Here is an 8,895-nt window from a genome sequence, read left to right as displayed (position 1 = left end):
ATGTCTGCATTCCAACCATCTATTTATTTATATATTTAAATTTTAACTTTTGTGTATATGTGTATATATATATATATATATATATATATATATATATATATATATATATAATTTTTTATATATATTTTTTCATTTATAATTTTTTTCCACCCTCGTTGCCATGTGTATGATATGATATAATTACATTCTTATATATATTATATATATAAATATATTTTCCTGTATCTATTAGCCCCCAGACACTTTATCAGTGCACAGCCTGGTCTGTGCTCATCAGCCTTCAGACTACACCTGTCATTCCCCCTTTCATCGCTCCGCCCCGCAGCTATTCTCACTCTTTGCTCCCCTCCCTCCCGCCTCAGCTACACCCCCTCCCCAGCCTTCACTTGTCCCTTCACTACTCTTCTCAGTCTGTATAGTCTCTTCATTTGTGTCAGCCACTCCCTCCCTTAGCCGCTCTAGCCACGCTCCTCTCTAGCTTTCCCCCGCCTTAGCCATGCCCCTCTCCTGCCCTCACTTGTCCTATCACTTCTCCTCCCAGTCTGTGCAGCCCTTCCATTCTAGCCATGCCCCCCAGTGCTTCTCCCACTCTAACCATGCCCCCCTCTGCTCTTTATCTATCCGTCCTTACTTTCTCTCCCCTCAGCTTGATGAAGGAGTGCGGCTGACTCACCATCTCAGCCCATACACTCACGAAACCGGTCGCAGCATGCTAGTGACGTCATCATCCTCCACCTGTGTTCCTCCAACTGCTCTATCCACAGCAGTTTCTTGGATTTGACAGCTTCCAGTATCTCAGCCAGCAGGATGTGCAGACTGATCTGATGACTCCCACTCCCTGGATTGTTTTATCATCGCACTTTTTTTAACCTTTGAAATGTGAGTTTTTTTACTTTATGTGATTAAAACTGTTTTTAAATCTACACCCAGAGGCGCCTCTCCTTTTGTGTATCTTTTACAGTTTGGAACATGGTTTCTGTTTCCTTTGGGGCTGCCCTGTGTGTATTAACTCCCTGCCATTGGATCCTCATCTCTTACTATAATCCTTTATGGACACTTTATATTATATGGACTCTGTTTGCTTAAACAGCATGTGTATATAATCTCAGGCTACCTAATCTGTGTGTGTAAAAAAATTCTTAGTGATCTGGTTCACTGCGCATTTACTTGTATATTGCTGTTTGATAGAGATGGCTTTCTGTCAACTTTCTTCCACTCATCATACACGACCTCCCTTACTCAACGGAAATGAGAGTATTATCTTTTTTAATTGCGGATAGTATTTCCTGGTTTTCGCAGGTTGTGCATTTTCTCCTCCCACTGATGGCTTCTATTACTGCCATTACCAGTGTTTGTGCTAGAGCAAAGTCAAACCCAGCAAATCATCCTCTGAGCCTGATGCTAGGGAAGGTTCTCTTGTGGTATTTATCTGTGCTAATGATGGGCTGAACACTGTCTCTGGCTGTGTAAGTTTGATTGACACTTCCTGCAGGGAGTCTGTACTGTTCATTTGATTAATGCAATCATGTCAGCCTTTTCTGTCTCCTTATCTGTCTCCTTCGCCCGTTCACCGAAAACCGAACATTATGGGCCGTTCACACCAAATTTGAGAAGTGCGTAATGGCCCATAATGCACTGCAGGAGTGCAGTGCATTGCTGTATGATGATCGGCCAAAGCATGCACCATGTCCTGCATGCTTTGGCCAATCCCAGCACCCTCAGCTAAGAGAGCAATAATTGGCCAAAGGCAGGGTGGGCAGGTTATTCAGGTAGCTGCAGTGTATTTAATAGCTATCTATCTATCTATCTATCTATCTATCTATCTATCTATCTATCTATCTATCTATCTATCTATCTATCTATCTACATCTACAGGATGCCTGTGGCCAATCATAGCTCAGGCTGTGTAGTACACGCCCCACACTATATAAGGCCGCCAGCGCGGCGGCCTTGTGTAGCGTGTTGGCGTCTGAAGCAGTTAGTGGGTGTTCTGTGTACCTTCAACACAGTACACACCGATCGTTAGCGGCCGATTTTCGATCTTGCTCTTCTGTAGTGGTTGTTGTCTGCTTGCCCTGACCGCAGTATACACCGCTATATTCACCTCACCTATATAGCTAGTGATCTATCTTTTATAATAGAGCTTGCAGTCAGTAGTGTTAGGAGCTAGTGCGTGCTGTCTGCGTGCTCTGTACCCAGTACATACCGCTATATCCACCTACATAGCTCTTCTCTATTTGAGCCCACTTGCCATCTGCAGGAGTTATTGGAAGTTGTGTGTGCCTCCAGCACAGCACAGTATACATCTGGATATACCCCTTTATCTCTGGTGTTCTATAAAAAAGGCATCTGCAGGAGTTAGTGGGTGTTTTTTGCCTCCAGCACAATATACACCTGTATCTACCCTTTATTGCTGTTCTCTAATAGAGCCATCTGCAGGGCTTAGTGGGTGTTGTGTGACTCCATTACAGTATACCCCTTTTATCTCTGGTGTTCTATAATAAAGGCATCTGCAGGAGTTAGTGGGTGTTCTGTGCCTCCAGCACAATATACACTACCCAACTGCTGTTTTACCCAACTCCCTTCAGGCCATTACCATGTCTGGAAGGCCAGCAAGGAGAGGCAGACAGGCGCGAGCCGATAAAAGAGGGCAAGCAGGCTCTATGTCTAGAGACAACAGTGCTGGTCGTGGACGCGGTGCATTGTCATCAGCACGTGGCCATGGGACACGCTTGTCCTTCTTTTCGGCAGCTGGACATGTTGAACCGCAACATGCCAATGACTTGGTAGAGTGGATGACCAAGCCCTCTTCATCCTCCTCATCCTCTCTCACCCAGTCTCAGGGTATTAGCAAAGCAGCTGCCAATGCATCGTCTTCCCTCGTCTCAATGTCATCATCAGTGACTCCTTCCCTAGACCCACCACGTCCTCCTGAGGAGTCTCCTGAACTCTTTGAGCACAGTGTTGGGTACATGCTCCAGGAGGATTCCCAGTGTTTTGTAGCCTCTGATGATGACACTCAGCTAGAGGAAGGCAGTAGCGTGAATGCAGAGAGAGGGGATGCTCAAGAAGGACAGCAATCTGGCAGTCATGTTCCCCAAGCTGCAGCGTATTGACAGGTTTGCTACAGCGATGAAGAGGGAGGGGATGATGAGAGCACTGACTCCACGTGGGTGCCTGGTAGGAGAGAGGAGGAGGAGGAGGAGGCACATGTCCAACGAGGCAGGATGCCCTCCGGGGGCCAGCTTAGGGGCAGCACACCGACTGAATCACACCGCAGAGCTCCGCCTGTGCAGGGTGCTGCCTCTGCGTGTTATTCTAAAAGTTCTTTGGTGTGGGCCTTTTTTGAGACGAGTGCATCAGATCGCACCACTGCTATTTGCAACATATGTCTCAAGCGTATCTCGCGTGGCCAAAACATCAGCCGCTTGGGCACCACATGCTTGACCAGACATATGTTGACCTGCCATGCAGCTCATTGGCAAGCGTACCTCAAAGACCCACACCAAAGAACAAAGCGGACCTCTCCTTGCTCCTCATCAGCTGACATCTCCAACCCCACTAGACCTTCAGTCCTCTCTGAAACCTGCTCTGAGAGGAATGAAGGTGTAGAATTAGGTGTGTCACAGCCAAGTGCTTCCGGGCACTCTGCTAGCAGTACACCCACGTCAGATTATAGCAGGCAAATGTCCCTGCCCCAGCTGCTGGACCGGCGAAAGAAGTTCACTCCCAGCCATCCACATGTCCAGCGGTTGAATGCTAGCTTGGCTAAATTGCTAGCACTTCAACTGCTGCCTTTTCAGTTGGTAGACTCGGCCCCCTTCTGTGAGTTAGTACAATGTGCGGTTCCTCAGTGGCAGGTCCCCAAACGCCACTTTTTCTCACGGAAGGCGATGTCCTTGCCTCGCTGGACAGGGCGGTCAGCGGTAAGGTGCATATTACCGCTGACCCATGGTCCAGCAGGCATGGACAGGGACGTTACCTGTCTTTCACGGCCCATTGGGTCACTCTTCTGGCAGCTGGGAAGGATGCAGGACAAGGTGCAGTAGTGTTGGAGGTTGTTCCGCCACCACGCCTCCAAAATGCTACTATTGGTTGTGACACACCTCTCTCTTCCACCCCCTCCTCTTCTTCTTCCTCCATGGCCTCTTCCAGTGCTCTGTCCTCAGAACCAGCGGTGCTCCAAAGGCGTTCCAGGGGCTACGCAAGTACGCAGGCAAAACAATGCCATGCCGTGCTTGCGCTGGTTTGTTTGGGGGACAGGAGCCACACTGGGGCGGATGTTTTGTCAGCTCTGCATTGGCAGGCCGAGAGGTGGTTGACGCCACGCCAGCTTAAGCCAGGAATGGTGGTTTGCGACAATGGCACCAACCTCCTCTCCGCCCTCCGACAGGGACAACTGACCCATGTGCCCTGTGTAGCTCACGTCCTTAACCTGGTGGTGCAGCAGTTCTTGGGCAGGTACCCCGGCTTACAGGATGTCCTGAAGCAGGCCAGGAAGTCTGTGTGCATTTCCGCCGATCATTTAATGCCTGTGCTCGGCTGGCTGAGCTCCAAAAGGAGTTGAACCTGCCCAAGAACCGCCTTATATGTGACATGCCCACCAGGTGGAACTCAACGTTGGCCATGCTGCAGCGGTTGCACACGCAGCAGAGGGCCATCAATGAGTACCTGTGCGACTACGGCACCAGGACAGGGTCAGGGGAGCTCGGTTTTTTCTCACCACACCAGTTGGGCATGATCAGGGATGCATGCACTGTCCTGTCACCGTTTGAGGAGGCCACAAGGATGGTGAGCAGTGACAGTGCATGCATCAGTGACACTGTACCTCTTGTCCACCTCTTGGAGCATACGCTGCGTGGAATAATGGACAGGGCACTTGAGGCAGAACAGAGGCAGGAAGAGGAGGACTTCCTTGCCTCTCAAGGCCCCTTTTATCCAGACAGTGTTCCTGCTGTGCCACCCATCACACAGGAAGAGGATGAGGAGGAGGAAGAGGAGGAGGAGGATGATTGTGTCAGGTGGAGGCTGGCACTCAGCATCAGCAGCAGCAGTCTTGTAGGGATGATTTACAGTCCCAAGAAACACGTGGACTTGTACGTGGCTGGGAGGAGTTAGCTGCAGATCATGTTGTCCCTAGTGACCCAGAGGACTCCGGACCGAATGCCTCAGCTAACCTACGCTGCATGGCCTCCCTGATCCTGCAAAGCCTGCGGAAGGATCCTCGTATTCTTCGGATCAAGGAAAGGGACCATTACTGGCTGGCCACTCTCCTTGATCCACGGTACAAGGGTAAGGTTGCCGACCTTATCTTGCCATCGCAGAGGGAGCAGAGGATGAGACATCTCCGGTAGGCCTTGCAGAAAGGTCTGTGCAACGCGTTCCCAGAGAGGTTACAAACTCCTGGTCCTGGACAATGTGTTGCTGAGGCATCGGTCAGAATGAGCGGGGGGAGAAGGTGGCCGTCTGACTGATGCTTTCAGACAATTTTTTAGTCCGCAGCCCCAAGGTATGATCGGTTCCAGCAACCATCGCCAGCGTCTGATTTACGTGGTGCAGGAATACCTAGGGGCAAGGTCAGACTTGGACACCTTTCCCACCGAAAATCCTCTTGCTTACTGGGTCTTGAGGATGGATCACTGGCCAGAGCTTGCACAGTATGCAATTGAGCTACTGGCCTGTCCTGCATCCAGCGTTCTTTCGGAACGCACCTTCACTGCTGCTGGTGGCTTTGTTACCGATCACAGGGTGCGCCTGTCCACCGAATCAGTTGATCGACTGACCTTCATCAAGATGAATCAGTCTTGGATCACCCACAGCTACCAAGCACCTGAAGCTGATGTAACCGAATAATTTTTTTTGAAATATCACATCCCTTCAAGACTGCCTATGCTGATGCTGAGTGACTGTCCTGTTATGTTGATTGTCTATCCTCTTCCTCCTCCGCTGATATGTTGGAAGAACATTTCTGGTTCTGGGTGATGCCATCAGCCCAATTTTTCTGCCCCTGTTTAACAGGGGCGTTTAATTACAATTTTTGATGCAATGTTTTGCAGCAGGGCTAATTCCTGCAATAAAACTAGAGTATATGGGAGAGGTTGCAGTGTGGTGGCACCAGCACCAGTGCCTAAGGCCCAATTTTTCTGCCCCTGTTTAACAGGGGTGTTTAAGTACAATTTTTGATGCAATGCTTTGCAGCAGGGCTAATTCCTGCAATAAAACTAGAGTATATGGGAGAGGTTGCAGTGTGGTGGCACCAGCACCAGTGCCTAAGGCCCAATTTTTCTGCCCCTGTTTAACAGGGGCGTTTAAGTACAATTTTTGATGCAATGCTTTGCAGCAGGGCTAATTTCTGCAATAAAACTAGAGTATATGGGAGAGGTTGCAGTGTGGTGGCACCAGCACCAGTGTCTAAGGCCCAATTTTTCTGCCCCTGTTTAACAGGGGCGTTTAATTACAATTTTTTATGCAATGCTTTGCAGCAGGGCTAATTCCTGCAATAAAACTAGAGTATATGGGAGAGGTTGCAGTGTGGTGGCACCAGCACCAGTGCCTAAGGCCCAATTTTTCTGCCCCTGTTTAACAGGGACATGTAATTACAATTCTTGATATAATATTTCACAGGAGGGCCCGTTCCTGTGCCCACCCAGAGTAACTGTGAGGACTTATAGTGTTGTGGCACCAGCACCACAACCACCAAAGGTAAATTTTTCTACCACTGTTCAACAATGGCATGTAATTACAATTCTTGATATAATCGTTCACAGCAGGGCGCTCCAGCGCCCACCAAGAGTCACTTTCAGGGCTTACAATGTTGTGGCAAAACCAACACCTTGTTCCACCATTTCTGCAGAGCATATAGGGCAGGCCCCTACTTTCAAACATTCAACTTACAAACATCTCCTACTTGCAAACGGAAGGAGACAACAGCAAGTGAGATGAAAAAAGATGTACGACAAAACAAATTATACAGGGGTGATAACCCTTCCCTATGTTTTCCAAAAAGCTTAAAAATCGTTTTTTTGACTGGAGCTACACTTTAAAAATGTACCAGTTGAAAATTACAAACAGATTCAACTTAACACAACAAACCTACACAGTCCCTGTCTTGTTTGCACCGCCTGTATACTGCTGTTCTGAGTATATAGGGCCTGGGGGCCACACGCATTTCCTTTTTTTAATATGGGTACTGGGTTCATTTAAAACATCATTTAAAACCGCAAGCAGTTTTAAATGATGTTATTTCCATTTCAATGTCATTTTGTGCAGGGACTGTTCTAAACACGGGAAACACGTGGCACTTCACAGGCATACTACAGACACACCCCAGGCACCATATTTAAAGGAATATTTCACTTTTTTTTCACTTTAATCATCATTAAAATCAGTGCTCCCGCCAAAACGGACATTTTTAAAAACATTTTAGGCATTGACCCATGTCCCCTGGGGCCGGAGCCAGGTCCCCAAACCCTTTTTAGGACAGTATCTTGCATATTAGCCGTTAAAATTAGCACTTTTAATTTTGAACGTTCGAGTCCCATAGACTTCAATGGGGTTCTAAAATTCATACGAATTTGGGGTCCGTTCGAAAGTTCTGGTGCGAACCGAACCGGGGGGTGTTCGGCTCATCCCTACTCAATAGGGTTTAGGTCTAGAGACATGCTTGGCCAGTTCATCACCTTTACCCTCAGCTTCTTTAGCAAGGCAGTGGTCATCTTGGAGGTATGTTTGGGTCATTTTCATGTTGGAATAGTCCCCTGGGGCCCAGTCTCTGAAAGGAGGGGATAATGCTCTGCTTCAGTATGTCACAGTACATAAACTGTAACTCCTCAGTGTCGGCAGCACTCATGCAGCCCAAGATCATAACACTCCCACCACCGTGCTTGATTGTAGGCAAGACACACTTGTATTTGTACTCCTCACCTGGATGCCACTACACACGCTTGACACCAACTGAACCAAATACATTTAACTTGGTCTCAACAGACCATAGGACATGGTTCCACTAATCCCTGCCCTTAGTCTGCTTGTCTTCCGCAAACTGTTTGTGGGCTTTCTTGTCATCATCTTTAGAAGAGGCTTCTGGGATGACAACCATGCAATCCAGTTTGATGCAGTGTTTGGCATATGGTCTGAGCACTGACAGGCTGGCCCCCCCACCCCTTCAACTTCTGCAGCAATGCTGGCAGCACTCAAACGTCTATTTCCCAAAGAAAACCTCTGGATATGATGCTGCATGTGTCCTCAACTTCTTTGGTCGACCATGGCAAGGCCTGTTCAGAGTGAAACCTGTCCTGTTAAACCACTGTATGGTCTTGGCCACCATGTTGCAGCTCACTTTCAGGGTCTTGGCAATCTCTTTATAGCTCATGTCATCTTTATGTAGAGCAACAGTTCTTTTCTAAGATTTTAAATTTAACATACCTGCTCCCCGTTCACACCTTAGACTTTGTAACACAAACGAGTCACTTGACATCACAGAGGGAAAATGGCTAATTGGGCCCAAGTTGGACTTTTTTCACTTAGGGGTGTACTCACTTTTGTTGCCAGCGGTTTAGATATTAATGGCTGTGTTTTCAGTTATTTTGAGGGGACAGAAAATTGACACTGTTATACAAGCTGTAAGCTCACTACTTTACAACTTTACATTGTAGCAAAGTGTAATTTCTTCAGTATTGTCACATGAAAAGATATAATAAAATATTTACAAAAATGTGAGGGGTGTACTCACTTTTGTGAGATACTGTATATATACAGAGACAGTCTTGTCGTGTATATATATACATATATATATCCACTGCATACAGTTTAGCTATATCTTACCGCAGGTCGTTCCTGGTGTACTTTTTCTTTTTTTTTATTGTATTTTTATTAACCACTTAACAACCGCCCATT

This window comes from Lithobates pipiens, unplaced genomic scaffold, assembly GCF_037356315.1.
Source record: "Lithobates pipiens isolate NorthernLeopardFrog02 unplaced genomic scaffold, aLitPip1_a1.2 Scaffold_8, whole genome shotgun sequence".
Taxonomy (NCBI): Eukaryota; Metazoa; Chordata; class Amphibia; order Anura; family Ranidae; genus Lithobates; species Lithobates pipiens.
Note: the sequence above shows the minus strand (reverse complement) of the source record.